A 16,972-nucleotide genomic window follows, 5' to 3' on the forward strand; every position below is an offset into this window, starting at 1 on the left:
TGCCTCAGTGTAGAGGAGTCCATCTTCCCAATAGACTCTATGTGTTCCAATAATCTTTCCTTTGGTCTCTTCAGCAGCTTGCTGCCTAAGGCCTTCAAGAGAGGGACATGTTTCTTGCCCCTTACACAACTGTTCCCTTGTGGGTCCCCCTGGGCCTAAGAGTTCAACCTGATAAGGTTCCAACTCCATGGGCTCAGTTCCCTCAGTTCCCGCAGAGGGCAGAACTTCTTCCTGGGAAGGGAGGTTCTCTTTCTCTTGCCGTGTTGAAGCTGGTTCCCCAGTCTTATTTCCTTTTCTCTTGGAGGGTTGGGCCCTTTTTCCAGGCTCCAACACCACTTTTTCACCCTGAGCCTTGCACTGTGCCCTTGTCTTGACACACACCAGTTCAGGGATACCCAGCATGGCTGCATGGGTTTTGAGTTCTACCTCAGCCCATGCTGAGGACTCCAGGTCATTTCCAAGCAAACAGTCTACTAGGATATTTGAGGAGACCACCACCTGTTTCAGGCCATTGACACCTCCCCACTCTAAAGTTACCATAGCCATGGGATGTACTTTAGTCTGATTGTCAGCGTTGGTGACTGGATAAGTTTGTTCAGCCAGGTATTGACCAGGGGAAACCAGTTTCTCTGTCACCATGGTGACACTGGCACCTGTATCCCTCAGGCCTTCTTGTCCCTTTAATTAAGAGTTGCTGCCTGTATTTTTGCATATTAGGGGGCCTGGCAGCCAGTGTGGCTAAGTCCACCCCACCCTCAGAGACTAATGTAGCTTCAGTGTGAACCCTGATTTGCTCTGAGCCCACTGTTGATCCCACCTGGAGACTGGCTATTTCAGTGTTAGCTGGAGTAGAGTTTGAAGTGGAACCTTTTTTGGGACAGGCCTTGTCTCCAGTTTGGTGTCCCTGCTGATTACAGCTACGACACCAGGCCTTTTTGGCATCAACGTTTTTACCCTTGTCCCCAATATTGGATTGTGAAGAGGCTTTGGACCCTCCCTCCTGAGCAGGTTTTGGGGCCCTGTAGAAGACTCTTTACTTTTTCCCTTGCATGTCTCAACACTCTTCCCCTGGGGAGTCTTTGTGACCCCTTTCTTTGGTCTCCCCCTGTGGAAGTCTTGGTCACCCTAGTCTTGACCCAATGGTCCGCCTTCTTTCCCAATTCTTGGGGAGAAATTGGTCCTAGGTCTACCAGATGCTGATGCAGTTTATCATTGAAACAATTACTTAACAGGTGTTCTTTCAATTGTACAGCCCATCATAATCATTTACACCACTGCCATGAATCCAACCATCCAGTGTTTTAACTGAGTAGTCAACAAAATCAACCCAGGTCTGGCTCGAGGATTTTTGAGCCCCCCTGAACCTAATCCTGTACTCCTCAGTTGAGAATCCAAAGCCCTCAATCAGGGTAGCTTTCATGAGGTCATAGGATTCTGCATCTTTTCCAGAGAGTGTGAGGATTCTATCCCTACATTTTCCAGTGAACATTTCCTAAAGGAGAGCACCCCAGTGAGATCTGTTTACTTTTCTAGTTGCACAAGCCCTCTCAAAAGCTGTGAACCATTTGGTGATATCATCACCATCTTCATATTTAGTTACAATCCCTTTAGGGATTTTCAACATGTCAGGAGAATCTCTGACTCTATTTATGTTGCTGCCACCATTGATGGGACCTAGGCCCATCTCTTGTCTTTCCCTTTCTATGGCTAGGATCTGTCTTTCCAAAGCCAACCTTTTGGCCATCCTGGCTAACAGGAGGTCATCTTAATCGAGGCTGCCCTCAATGCTTGCAGAGCTGTAGGACTCTCCTGTGAGAGAAGCAACATCTCTGACTATCACTTGTGGAGACAGGGTTTGAGAAACCCTGGGATCCCTATCTAGGACTGGAGGTGGGAAATCCTCCACATCACTAGCTTCCCCCTCTGGGAAGGTATCATCAGAGGGGTTATTTTTAGCAAACTCTGCCAAGAGCTCCTGGAGCTGTAATTTGGTAGGGTTTGAGCCAGTCTTTATCTTTTAGATTTTGCAGAGAGACCTTAACTCTGACATCCTAAGATGCAGGTAAGGGGTGAGGTTGAGTTCCATCACTATCTCTTCTGCAGCAGACATTATGGGGGTCATTCGAACCCTGGCGGTCGGTGTTAAAGCGGCAGCCAAACCGCCAACAGGCTGGCGGTAAAAAAAATGCAATTCCGACTCTGGCGGAAACTGCCAACAGAGACCGCCACTTTAACACACCGCCCGAGACAATGTACCGCCCACCCTATCACAACCCACCAATCCGCCACCTTTTCCGGGGCGGTAGCCCCACCGATAAAAACACGGCGGAAACAGACATTTCAAACAGAAAACGCTCACCTCCATACACCCCACAAGGAATCTGGACAGCATGGAACCCGAACTCCACATCCTACCAGCCATTGTCTTCCTGCTCCTCTACCAGGAGCACGAAAGCTGACGCAGAAGACAACGGTGAGTACTGCACCTACGACACAGGGGAGGGGGGAGGAGAAAATATTACGGGGACACACATACGCGACACACCCACCCCCACCCTCACCCACTACAACACACACATCAATGCATAGAAACACATCAGTTACCCCCCACAAACCCCCCGGAAGAATGCAAAGGCAAAAGGAAATGATTATAAATATAGAATTATATTGTAAGACTGAGTATAAAATATGTCACACATCTATAACTTTATATACATAAATTGTCCAGTCCGATATGTCTATCAGCCATTGTTCGTGGGCCACTGGGCCAAAACACATGGGCAAAGCCCACACAGGATACCTGCCTCCAACGGAGAGAACACTGCAGGGGCATCAGATAGGAAAACTACAGGCACCTCAGGGGGAAGGGAAGGGGGGGCACCTCAGCCACATGAGTCCACGACGCCAGATCCACGAGGGGCCTCCATGGCCACTGTGCCATCCTGGAGAGTGCAAAGCCACAGTCTCTCAAGTCTCCACAGTGGGTGGGTTGCCCACTGTGCCATCCTGGGGAGTGCAAAGCCACAGTCTCTCAAGTCTCTACAGTGGGTGGCTTGCCCACTGTGCCATCCTGGGGAGTGCAAAGCCACAGTCTCTCAAGTCGCTACAGTGGGTGGGTTGCCCACTGTGCCATCCTGGGGAGTGCAAAGCCACAGTCTCTCAAGTCTCTACAGTGGGTGGCTTGCCCACTGTGCCATCCTGGGGAGTGCAAAGCCACAGTCTCTCAAGTCTCTACAGTGGGTGGCTTGCCCACTGTTCCATCCTGGGGAGTGCAAAGCCACAGTCTCTCAAGTCTCTACAGTGGGTGGCTTGCCCACTGTGCCATCCTGGGGAGTGCAAAGCCACAGTCTCTCAAGTGGATAACAGTCTCCACTGGTACTGGAGGGGGACTAGTGCCCAGAGTGCTTCGTGCAGCCCTGCCCGACACAGATGCGGGCCTGCCCCTTCAGCCAATGGGCCAGCGGTTCTTGAGATGAAGGGCCCTGTTCAGCAGTGCTTGAGATGAAGGGCCCTGTTCAGCGGTGCTTGAGATGAAGGGCCCAGTTCAGCAGTGCTTGAGACGGCGGTGCCCTGTTCAGCGGTGCTTGAGACGGCGGTGCCCAGCTGAGCAGTGCTTGAGATGAAGGGCCCTGTTCAGCGGTGCTTGAGACGGCGGTGCCCTGTTCAGCGGTGCTTGAGACGGCGGTGCCCAGCGGAGCAGTGCTTGAGATGAAGGGCCCAGTTCAGCGTTGCTTGAGACGGCGGTGCCCTGTTCAGCGGTGCTTGAGACGGCGGTGCCCAGCGGAGCAGTGCTTGAGATGAAGGGCACTGTTCAGCGGTGCTTGAGACGGCGGTGCCCTGTTCAGCGGTGCTTGAGACGGCGGTGCCCAGCGGAGCAGTGCTTGAGATGAAGGGCGGTGCTTGAGACGGCGGTGCCCTGTTCAGCGGTGCTTGAGACGGCGGTGCCCAGCGGAGCAGTGCTTGAGATGAAGGGCCCAGTTCAGCGGTGCTTGAGACGGCAGTGCCCTGTTCAGCGGTGCTTGAGACGGCGGTGCCCTGTTCAGCGGTGCTTGAGACGGCGGTGCCCTGTTCAGCGGTGCTTGAGACGGCGGTGCCCAGCGGAGCAGTGCTTGAGATGAAGGGCCCTGTTCAGCGGTGCTTGAGACGGCGGTGCCCTGTTCAGCGGTGCTTGAGACGGCGGTGCCCAGTTCAGCGGTGCTTGAGATGAAGGGCCCTGTTCAGCGGTGCTTGAGATGAAGGGCCCAGTTCAGCGGTGCTTGAGACGGCGGTGCCCTGTTCAGCGGTGCTTGAGACGGCGGTGCCCTGTTCAGCGGTGCTTGAGACGGCGGTGCCCAGCGGAGCAGTGCTTGAGATGAAGGGCCCAGTTCAGCGGTGCTTGAGACGGCGGTGCCCTGTTCAGCGGTGCTTGAGACGGCGGTGCCCAGCGGAGCGGTGCTTGAGATGAGTGTCCTGGTCAGCGGATCCGGCCCAGGCATGGATGTCACTCGCCACCTGACAAGTGGCTGGCGGGGCCTTCCTGCCCATATGTCTGGTGGCTTGCGGGGCCCTCCTGGGCTGCAGTACCTGGCCTGTGGGTGTCCTCCTGCCCACCCGGGATGTGGCTTGCGGGGCCCTCCTGGGCTGCAGTACCGGGCCTGTGGGTGTCCTCCTGCACACCTGGGATGGGGCTGGTGGGGCCCTCCTGGCCAGCTGACCTGCTGCCGGACTTGTCGGGCGTGCTGCCCTTCCCACCCTTCCCTGTACGCTTGTGGCCCTTTCCCACCTTTGGCGGTGTGCCAGGTGGCACCCGACTTCCTGCCGGAGCCAATGTAGGGATTTTGGTCCCTGGGGTCTTTGGTCTCTCGCGCCGGGCACTGGCAATCTTCGAATGCTTTTCCGGGGGTGGGCTGGCCGTGCCTTGACTCCTAGCTGAACTGGATGTCCTTGAGGGTGGGGGATTCCACAGTCCATGGACAACAGTCTTTACAGGTACCGGTTTTGTGGTGGCTGAGGTGCTGATTGGAGTCTTATGAGATGGACGGGGTGGGGGAGTTGTTGGAAAGAGGTCAAGTTTGGAAAAGAAAAGCAATTTGGAAAGAGAGGGACGGGTAGGTGTAGTGGGTATGGGAGTGGAGGAAGAGGATGTGGTTGTAAGAGTGTGAAGTCTGGTGTTTTTGGGTGCCGGTGCTTGGGCTGGAGGCTGTCGTGAGGTGGATGGCTGTTGGGTGGGTGGCTGCCTGCGTTTGTGTAGTTTGGAAGAGGGGGTGACAGACACACTGGGAGAGGACACAGGGGACGTGTAAATGGTAGTGGGGGTGATGACTGCACGTGTGCGGAGTGTTCTGGTGCTTGTGCTGGTGATGGACGTAGTGGCTGAAGATGTTGTGCATGCAAGTGTGAGTGGAGACGTGACAGGGAGGGTGGAGGGAGATGAGGAGGAGGGGGACACAGTGGAGGCAGTGGCTGTTGGTATGTCTGCATGTGGATGTTGCTTGTGTGAATGCTTGTGTGAAGTGTGATGCTTATGTCTGGATGAGCTTCCCTTGGGTGTGGAGGTGTGTGCAGGCTGGTCTGATGGTGTGTCTGGGATAGGCAGAGGTACAGTGGATTGGGTCTGGGTGGAGGAAGTTGGAGGGGGGAGGCTAGAGACAGGGACAATTGCTGCCGTCAGTGCTGAGGCCAGAGCGTTGAACGATCGCTGATGGGCAGCCTGACCCGAATGAATGCCCTCCAGGTATGCATTACTCTGGTGCACCTCCCTTTGTACACCCTGGATGGCATTCAAAAGGGTAGACTGCCCAACAATGATGGTCCTCAGGAGGTCAATGACCTCCTCACTGAGGGCAGCAGGGGCGACAGGGGCAGGGACTGAGGTGCCTGAGGCGAAGGAGATGCCCACCTTCCTGGGTGAGCGGGCACGGGGCAAACGCTGAGGGGCTGCTGGGAGGGCGGTGGTGGTGCGCTGGGTGGCGGCTGTACCTGTTGTTGCGGGGGGCACGGATGTTGCCGCCACCACAAGGGAGCTCCCTTCAGAGGACGAGTCGCTGTCACTGACATCAGCACGAGTCCCCGCTGTGGAGCTCCCCTCGCCCTCCGTCCCACTGGTGTATTCGGACTCCGTTGCATGGCCCTCCAGGGCCATGTGGGATGCAGCACCCTCGTGCTCTGATGCCACTTCTCCTCCGCCTGATGATGCTAATGCACACATGAACAGGAAGACCACAAAAAAGGGGGGGGGGAGAAATAAAGACATGTTGAGTGCATGGATTACCGCTACCGTTGGCAGACAAGACAGACACAGAAGCCCCCTGCACTACGCCGCGCACTTGGGGTCCACTACGCAATCCATGGGACATGGCCTACAAGCCTATGGACGACAACTGCACACATAGATGACACAGGGCCATGGATACCTGTACTTGGCACCCTACAGAGGTGGGGGGTGGGGGCACAGGGCCATGCCTTACAGAGGGGCCTAGCCTACAGAAATCGCCCTGGCCTAGGGATACCCACAGCCCTCCTCCCCCACCCAGACACCTCCACTGCGCGCAAAGTCAGCAGAATGTATTTGTACTCACCCCCTTGTGTCTGCTGTGATGTCCTCACGCGCCCATCCAAATCGGGGTAGGCCACCGCCAGGATCCGGGACATCTGGGGGGTCAAATGACTACTGGCACCCCTCCTATGTTGGGAGGCCATCCCCAGCTGAGCCTCCGCCGTCTTCCTGCTCCAGCGTCGGATGTCCTCCCACCTCTTCCGGCAGTGGGTGCCCCGTCTGTTGTGGACCCCCAGGGTCCGGACGTCCTTGGCGATGGCACGCCAAATCGTGACTTTCTGGTGGGCGCTGACCTATGTGACATGTACAGGGAGAGAAAAATTGTCATCACCTTCTGCATGCTCGATGTGAGTGGCCCCCCATCCCCACCCTTGCCATGTGGCACATGCTCTCATCTGTCGTTTGATGCATGCCTCAATCGCTCCCCTCCCCACCATCTTTCATCCACCCCACTCAACCCAGGCATTGCCCACTAAGCATGGTCCCAGTGTACTTACCTGTTGGTCTGGAGGACCGTAGAGTAGCGCATACTGGGGGAGGACCCCATCCACAAGTTTCTCCAACTCCTCCGCAGTGAAGGCAGGGGCCCTTTCCCCAGTCGCATGAGCCATTGTCTCTTCCAGACCGAGGTCACAGCAGCACTTGAAGTGTAGGTCCTCTCCTGTCGAAGATCAGGTATCGAGTGATTAAGCAGATAGAAAATGGCAGTCACGCCCGCGGCGGTGCGTACCGCGGCGGTGCGTACCACGACCGCCGGCGCACATCGTCATTGGCTCCTGAAACCCATAGGGTTCAATGTTAACCAATGCGGCTTTGCGCCGCGGTCTTCGACCGCCTACCGCCGCGGTGTGCCACGCCAGCGCATTGACCTCACATCCCACTGTCGCACTTCACAGGTCAGGCAGCTGCCATTTCAAGGGCCCACATGGCCTAATTACCAACTGCGTCACACATACCTAGGCCTTGCACCAACACTCATACAAGCCAACCAATGCATTGGGAATCGTGTTATGTGCAAGCTGTGGTTACGTACCTATGGGTTGATTGACTCTGTGCTCGCTGTTGTCCTTCATAGGCACCGTCCGCTGGGACATGCGAGGAGATGGAGGAATCTTCCCGTGTACAGACCGCTGGTGGACCTGTCGACAATGGAGGAACGACATGTCATACTGACATACAGGCTTGACCGAGCCACTATACAGGAATTGTGTGCCCAGCTGGAGCCAGACCTGATGTCACCCATCCGCCAACCCACAGGGATCCCCCCTCTAGTGCAGGTGCTGTCAGTACTCCATTTCTTAGCAAGTGGGTCATTTCAAACAACAGTGGCCATATCATCAGGGATGTCCCAGCCTATGTTTTCCAAGGTGTTGTCCAGAGTGTTGTCTGCCCTGCTCAAACACATGCGGAGCTACATCGTTTTCCCTGAGGTGGGGGATTTGCCTACAGTGAAGGGTGATTTGTATGCCCTTGGACATATCCCCAACATCATAGGTGCCATTGATGGGACACATGTTGGTTTGGTCCCCCCCAGCAGGAGTGAACAGGTGTACAGGAACCGGAAGAGTTATCATTCCATGAATGTCCAGATGGTGTGTTTGGCTGACCAGTACATCTCCCATGTTAATGCCAAGTTCCCTGGGTCAGTGCATGACGCGTACATCCTGCGGAATAGCAGCATCCCGTATGTGATGGGTCAACTCCAGAGGCACCGGGTGTGGCTATTAGGGGACTCTGGTTACCCCAACCTGTCATGGCTACTGACCCCAGTGAGGAATCCCAGGACAAGGGCAGAGGAACGGTACAATGAGGCCCATGGGCGGACTAGGAGGGTGATCGAGCGAACCTTTGGCCTCCTGAAGGCCAGGTTCAGGTGCCTCCATATGACAGGTGGATCCCTAATGTACTCACCAAAGAAGGTGTGCCAGATCATCGTGGCCTGCTGTATGCTTCACAACCTGGCTTTGCGCCGCCAGGTGCCTTTTCTGCAGGAGGATGGTCCAGATGGTGCTGTTGTAGCAGCTGTGGAGCCTGTGGAGAGTGAAGAGGAGGAAGCCGAAGAGGACGACAGAGAGAACAGGAACACAGTAATACAGCAGTATTTTCAGTGACACACAGGTAAGAGTACACACCGGCATATTACATTTACTTAAAGAATCCTACCTCTCTACTGTCTGACTTTTTCCCCCAGTGTATAGTAACTGTGTTGTGACTTTCCCTTCCGTTTTCAGAGCTGTGGGCCCCACTGCGTGACATCTGCTTTGTTTCCCCATGGACTACAGCTGTGTGACAGCGGTTTGTTGGCATCACAATGTGAATGAACATTTAGGCACGGTCATGTCTAATAAATTTGTTCTAAATCACAGCCAGACTCCAGATTGTTTTGTGCAATAAGTGTTTTTATTCAAGTGCTCTAAATTGGATGGGTGGTTGCAAATCGGTGAGGGGTGATGGTGGAGGATTGTCCATGGCAGAGTCCAGACTATCAGTTTCACAGGTGCATTGTCCAAATGCCTGTGGGAAGTGGAGCAGGGGCAGTTTAAGGTTGGACAGGGTGACAATGTGGGACAGTGGGATGACAATAAGGGTGGTATCCTTTGCTGGCGGGGGTCTTGACATCTTACTCTGTCTTCTTCCTGGATCTCAGGGCCCGCTTGCGGGGTGGTTCTCCTTCTGCAGGGGGTGGGGTTCTGGTGGCCTGTTGGTCTTGTGTCGGGGCCTCCTGTCCACTGGCGCCAGCGGAGGTGGTAGGCAGTTCTTGGTGGATGCTAGTGTCAGGGGCCCTTTGAGGTGCCACAGTGTCCCGCAATGTGGTGACTACCTCATTCAGGGCCACTACGATGGTACCCATGGCGGAACTTATGTTTCTTAGTTCCTCCCTGAACCCCATATACTGTTGCTCCTGCAGAAGCTGGATCTCCTGAAACCTGGCCAGGACCGTCGCCATCGTCTCCTGGGAGCGGTGGTATGCTCCCATGATGGAGGAGAGGGCCTTGTGGAGAGTGGGTTTCCTGGGCCTGTCCCCCCCCTGTCGCACAGCAGCCCTCCCAGTTCCCCTGTTTCCCTGGGCCTCTGTCCCCTGGACCGTGTGCCCACTACCACTGCCCCCAGGTCCCTGTTGTTGTTGGGGTGTTGGGTTAGCCTGGGTTCCCTGTAGTGGTGGACACACCGCTGATTGACGTGTCCTGGGGACAGAGGTATGGGCCCGCTGGGTGGGTGCTGTGCTGGTGTTCCTAGAGGGGGGAAGGTCTGCTGTGGCCTGTGGCTGTGTGAGGGGAACCGACTGTCCTGAGGTCCCCGATGGACTGGGCTGGTCATCTAGATCCAGGGAGACAGAGCTGCTGTCCTCACTGTGGGCCTCTTCTGGGGGTGGAGTGGACATTTGTGGACCCTGCTGCGCGGTGACGTGGCGTTCTGGTCCTGCAGGGGTATAAAAGTATGGTTATTGCTTCTGTGTGTGCCATAGCGTGCAATGGGTGGCTGCCCGTGTACCCCAGTGCTGGCATTCCTTTGTGGGGGCTGTTGTAACGGTGGTTGGGGGGGGTTGTTTGTGTATGTGCAGTGGGCATGATTAGGTGATGGGTGTCCATGTGTCCATGCTTTGTGGACGCATGCAAGGCTAGGTTTTGGGATGGGTGGGTTGTGATGATGAGACATTTGCAAGGAGTAGGTGTGATGGGGGTGGGGGTGAGGGTGGGGGTATGAGTTGGCATGCAGGTGGGGTGGGGGGAAGAAGTAGTGAAGATTTGACTTTCCAGAGTCCATTCCTCCGCCTACTCCTGCGAGGCCCTCAGGATGCAGGATGTTCAAGACTTGCTCCTCCCATGTTGTAAATTCTGGGGGAGGAGGTGGGGGTCCGCCACCAGTCTGCTGCACCGCGATGTTGTGCCTGGATACCATGGAATGCACCTTCCCCCGTAGGTCGTTCCACCTCTTCCTGATGTCGTCCCGATTTCTTGGGTGCTGTCCCACAGCGTTGACCCTGTCCACTATTCTGCTCCATAGCTCCATCTTCCTGGCAATGGTGGTGTGCTGCACCTGTGCCCCGAACAGCTGTGGCTCTACTCGTACAATTTCATCCACCATGACACTGAGTTCATCATCAGAGAACCTGGGGTGTCTTTGCGGTGCCATGGGGTGGTGTGGGTGATGTGTAGGGTGGATTGTGTGGTGCTAAGTGTGGTGATGTGTATTGTTGTGTTGTGTGAAGTGCGTGCAAATATTGCTGGGTGACAGTGAATTGGGCGTCTCGGTGCTCGGATGTCTTTTCTCTGTGCGTGTTCACGAATCTCTAGGAGTGGAGGTTTGTGGGTGATGTGGGTGTGTATTTTATATTGTAATGGGTGTGTGGGAGTGGTGTGTGTATGTGTATCAGGTGTGTGTATTTGGAATTGTCCAATGTGGTTGTATTTTGTAAGTGTGTGTGTATTTTGAGCGCGGCGGTGTGTACCGCCAATGGAATACCGCAGTTGAAAGATCGCCGCGTGGATTCGTGTGTCGTGATAGTGTGGGCGTATTTCTGTTGGCGTGACGGTGGAGGTTTGGTCATTGCCAGTTTCTCGCTGCCCTTTGGTATGGCGGACTTTTGTGGATGTCAGTATTTTGGCGGTTTGACTGTTGTGGGTCAGAATGACCGTGGCGGTTTACCGCGGCGGTGTTATGGCGGTCTTCTGAACGGCGGTAAGCGCCTTTTACCGCCGAGGTTGGAATGACCACCTATGTTTCTAAAAGTTGGAATACTTTTTAAGAATCTAAAACTATCTCTAGAACTTAATTCAAACTTTTACAAAACTTTTAAACTCTAAAAGAAATGCTAACAGGGACTAACACAAGGCCCTAGCAGGTCTTTTAAAAATTTAGAAAAATAGCTCAAATTTCAAAAATCAGTTTCTAATGACAATTTTTGGAATTTAGTCGTATGATCAGGTATTCGCTGAGTAGTCCAGCAAATGCAAAGTCTTGTACCCCACTGCTGATCCCCCAATGTAGGAAGTTGGCTCTGTATGTACTATTTCAAAGTAAGAAATAGCATGCACAGAGTCCAAGGGTTCCCCTTAGAGGTAAGATAGTGGCAAAAAGAGATAATTCTAATGATCTATTTTGTGGTAGTGTGGTCGAGCAGTGGCTTATCAGAGGGTAGAGTTAAGCATTTGTTGTACACACACAGGCAATAAATGAGGAACACACACTCAAAGACAATTCCAGGCCAATATGTTTTTGTTTAGAAAAATATATTTTCTTACTTTATTTTAAGAACCACAGGTTCAAGATTTACAAGTAATACTTCAAATGAAAGGTACTTCACTTAGGTAACTTAGGGACTTTGAATCATCAAAATAGCATGTACAGTTTTCACAAAAATTACAATAAGCTTTTTTAAACTAGACAGTGCAATTTTCAACAGTTCCTGGGGGAGGTAAGTGTTTGTTAGTTTTGCAGGTAAGTAAACCACCTACAGGGTTTAAAGTTGGGTCCAAGGTAGCCCACCGTTGGGGGTTCAGGGCAACCCCAAAGTTACCACACCAGCAGCTCAGGTGCAGAGGTCAAAGTGGTGCCCAAAACGCATAGACTTCAATGGAGAAGGGGGTGCCCCGGTTCCATTCTGACAGCAGGTAGGTACCCGCGTCTTCGGTGGGCAGACCAGGGGGGTTTTGTAGGGCACCGGGGGGGACACAAGTCAGCACAAAAAGTACACCCTCAGTGGCACGGGGGAGGCAGGGTGCAGAGTGCAAACAGGCATCGGGTTTGCAATGGAGTTCAATGGGAGACCCAGGGGTCTCTTCAGCAAAGCAGTCAGGCGGGGGGGGGGCTCCTCAGGGTAGCCGCCACCTGGGCAAGGGAGAGGGCCACCTGGGGGTCGCTTCTGCACTGGAGGTCGGATCCTTCAGGTCCTGGGGGATGCGGGTGCAGGGTCTTTACCAGGTGTTGGGTTCTTAGAAGCAGGCAGTCGCGGTAAGGGGGAGCCTCTGGATTCCCTCTGCAGGCATCGCTGGGGGGGCTCAGGGGGGTCAACTCTGGCTACTCACAGGGTCGAAGTCGCCGGGGAGTCCTCCCTATAGTGTTGTTTCTCCGCAGGTCGAGCCGGGGGCGTCGGGTGCAGAGTGCAAAGTCTCACGCTTCCGGCGGGAAACGTGCAGTCCTTTAAAAGTTGTTTCTTTGTTGCAAAGTTTTTTCTTCTTTGGAGCAGAGCCGCTGTCCTCGGGAGTTCTTGGTCCTTTTAAATGCAGGGTAGTCCTCTGAGGCTTCAGAGGTCGCTGGACCCTGGGGGACGCATCACTGGTGCAGTTTTTTTTTAAGTGGGGAGACAGGCCGGTAGGGCTGGGGCCAAAGCAGTTGGTGTCTCCGTCTTCTCTGCAGGGCTTTAAGGTCAGCAGTCCTTCTTCGTCTTAGGTTGCAGGAATCTATCTTGCTAGGTTCTGGGAGCCCCTAAATACTCAATTTAGGGGTGTGTTTAGGTCTGGGGGGTTAGTAGCCAATGGCTACTAGCCCTGAGGGTGGCTACACCCTCTTTGTGCCTCCTCCGAGGGGAGGGGGGCACATCCCTAATCCTATGGGGGGAATCCTCCATCTGCAAGATGGAGCATTTGTAAAAGTCAGAGTCACCTCAGCTCAGGACACCTTAGGGGCTGTCCTGACTGGCCAGTTACTCCTCCTTTTTTTTCTCATTATCTCCTCCGGCGTTGCCGCCAAAAGTGGGGCCGTGGCCAGAGGGGGCGGGCATCTCCACTAGCTGGAGTGCCCTGGGGTGCTGTGACAAAGGGGGTGAGCCATTGAGGCTCACCGCCAGGTGTTACAGTTCCTGCAGGGGGAGGTGAGAAGCACCTCCACCCAGTACAGGCTTTGTTACTAGCCACAGAGTGACAAAGGCACTCTCCCCATGTGGCCAGCAACATGTCTGGTGTGTGGCAGGCTGGTAAAACTAGTCAGCCCACACTGGAAGTCGGGTATGTTTTCAGGGGGCATCTCTAAGATGCCCTCTGGGGTGTATTTCACAATAAAATGTACACTGGCATCAGTGTGCATTTATTGTGCTGAGAAGTTTGATACCAAACTTCCCAGTTTTCAGTATAGCCATTATGGTGCTGTGGAGTTCGTGTATGACAGACTCCCAGACCATATACTCTTATGGCTACCCTGCACTTACAATGTCTAAGGTTTTGCTTAGACACTGTAGGGGCATTGTGCTCATGCACCTATGCCCTCACCTATGGTATAGTGTACCCTGCCTTAGGGCTGTAAGGCCTGCTAGAGGGGTGACATATCTATACCACAGGCAGTGTGAGGTTGGCATGGCACCCTGAGGGGAGTGCCATGTTGACTTAGTCGTTTTCTCCCCACCAGCACACACAAGCTGGCAAGCAGTGTGTCTGTGCTGAGTGAGGGGTCCCCGGGGTGGCACAAGACATGCTGCAGCCCTTAGAGACCTTCCCTGGCATCAGGGCCCTTGGTACCAGGGTACCAGTTACAAGGGACTTACCTGGATGCCAGGGTGTGCCAATTCTGGAAACAAAGGTACAGGTTAGGTAAAGAACACTGGTGCTAGGGCCTGGTTAGCAGGCCTCAGCACACTTTCAAATAATAACTTGGGATCAGCAAAGGCAAAAAGTTAGGGGGTAACCATGCCAAGGAGGCATTTCCTTACACAACCCTCCCCAAATGAAAGAGGATGAGACTAACCTTTCCCAAGAGAGTCTTCATTTTCTAAGTGGAAGAACCTGGAAAGGCCATCTGCATTCGCATGGGCAGTCCCAGGTCTGTGTTCCACTATAAAGTCCATTCCCTGTAGGGAGATGGACCACCTCAACAGTTTTGGAATTTCACCTTTCATTTACATTAGCCATCTGAGAGGTCTGTGGTCAGTTTGAACTACAAAGTGAGTACCAAAGAGGTATGGTCTCAGCTTCTTCAGGGACCAAACCACAGCAAATGCCTCCCTCTCAATGGCACTCCAACGCTGCTCCCTGGGGAGTAACCTCCTGCTAATGAAAGCAAGAGGCTGGTCAAGGCCATCATCATTTGTTTGGAACAAAACTGCCCCTATCCCATGTTCAGAGGCATCAGTCTGCACAATGAACTGCTTGGAGTAATCTGGAGCTCTTAGAACTGGTGCTGTGCACATAGCTTGTTTCAGGGTGTCAAAGGCCTGTTGGCATTCTACAGTCCAGTTTACCTTCTTGGGCATTTTCTTGGAGTTAAGTTCTGTGAGGGGGGTCACTATTGATCCATATCCCTTCACACACCTCCAGTAGTACCCAGTCAAGCCAAGGAATGCCCTGACTTGAGTTTGGGTTTTTGGAGCTGCCCAGTCCAGAATAGTCTGGATCTTGGGCTGGAGTGGCTGAACTTGGCCTCCACCTTCAAGGTGTCCCAAGTAAACCACAGTTCCATGCCCTATCTGGCATTTGGAGGCCTTGATAGAGAGGCCTGCTGCTTGCAGGGCCTTCAAAACCTTCCTCAGGTGGACCAGGTTATCCTGCCAGCTGGAGCTAAAGACAGCAATATCGTCAAGATAAGCTGCACTAAAGGACTCCAAGCCAGCAAGGACTTGATTCACCAACCTTTGGAAGGTGGCAGGGACATTCTTAAACCAAAGGGCATAACAGTAAACTGATAGTGATCATCAGGTGTGGAGAATTATGTCTTTTCTTTTGCTCCTGGTGCCATTTTGATTTGCCAGTACCCTGCTGTCAAGTCAAAGGTACTTAAGTATCTGGCAGCACCTAGTTTGTCAATCAATTCGTCTGCCCTTGGAATGGGACGGGCATCTGTCTTGGTGACAGAATTAAGTCCTCTGTAGTCCACACAAAACCTCATCTCTCTCTTTCCATCTTTGGTGTGAGGTTTGGGGACTAAAACCACTGGGCTAGCCCAGGGGCTGTCAGAGTGCTCAATGACTCCCAATTCCAAAATCTTGTGGACTCCCACTTTGATGCTTTCTTTAACTTGGTGAGACTGTCTGAAAATGTTGTTTTTGACAGACATGCTGTCTCCTGTGTCCACATCATGGGTACAAAGGTGTGTCTGACCAGGGGTTAGGGAAAAGAGCTCAGCAAACTGTTGTAAGACCTTCCTACAGTCATATTGCTGATGGCCAGAGAGGGTGTCTGAATAGATCACTCCATCAACTGTGCCATCTTTAGGGTCTGTGGAGAGGAGATCAGGGAGAGGTTCACTCTCAGCTTCCTGGTCCTCATCTGTTACCAGCAACAGATTCACATCTGCCCTGTCATGAAAGAGTTTGAGGCGGTTCACATGGATCACCCTTTTGGGGGTCCTGCTAGTGCCTAGGTCTACCAGGTAGGTGACCTGACTCTTTCTCTCTAGCACTGGGTAATGGCCACTCCATCTGTCCTGAAGTGCCCTGGGAGCCACAGGCTCCAGAACCCAGACTTTCTGCCCTGGCTGAAATTCAACCATAGCAGCCTTTTGGTCACACCACATCTTCTGGAGTTGTTGGCTGGCCTCAAGGTTTTTGCTTGCCTTTTCCATGTACTGCCATCCTGGAACGTTGGCCTAGTACATAGTCCACTATATCTTGTTTAGGCTCACAAAGAGAACTCTCCCAGCCTTCTTTTACAAGAGCTAGTGGTCCCCTTACAGGATGGCCAAACAGAAGTTCAAATGGGGAAAACCCTACTCCCTTCTGAGGCACCTCTCTGTAGGCAAAAAGCAGACATGGCAAGAGGACATCCCATCTCCTTTTGAGCTTTTCAGGGAGCCCCATGATCATGCCTTTCAATGTCTTGTTGAACCTTTCTACAAGACCATTGGTTTGTGGATGGTATGGTGTGGTGAATTTGTAAGTCACCCCACACTCATTCCACATATGCTTCAGGTATGCTGACATGAAGTTGGTACCCCTGTCAGACACCACCTCCTTAGGAAATCCCACTCTGGTAAAGATATCAATGAGTGCTTTAGCTACTGCAGGGGCAGTAGTGGACCTAAGGGGAATTGCTTCAGGGTGCCTAGTGGCATGATCCACTACCACTAGGATATACTGGTTCCCTGAGGCTGTGGGAGGTTCAAGTGGACCCACTATGACCACACCCACTCTTTCAAAGGGGACCCCCACCACTGGAAATGGAATGAGGGGAGCCTTTGGGTGTCCACCTGTCTTATCACTGGCGTGACAGGTGGCACAGGAGACCCAAACCTCCTGTACTTTCTGGGACATGTTGGGCCAATAGAAATGGTTAACTAACCTTTCCCAAGTCTTGGTTTGTCCCAAATGCCCAGCAAGTGGAATATCATGAGCTAAGGTTAGAATGAACTCCCTAAACTCCTGAGGCACTACCACTCTCCTAGTGGCACCAGGTTTGGGATCTCTTGCCTCAGTGTAGAGGAGTCCATCTTCCCAATAGACTCTATGGGGGTCATTATGACTTTGGCGGGCGGCGGAGGCCGCCCGCCAAAGTACCGCCGTCAGAATACCGC

This window comes from Pleurodeles waltl, chromosome 1_2 (genome assembly GCF_031143425.1).
Source record: "Pleurodeles waltl isolate 20211129_DDA chromosome 1_2, aPleWal1.hap1.20221129, whole genome shotgun sequence".
In the NCBI taxonomy this organism is placed as follows: Eukaryota; Metazoa; Chordata; class Amphibia; order Caudata; family Salamandridae; genus Pleurodeles; species Pleurodeles waltl.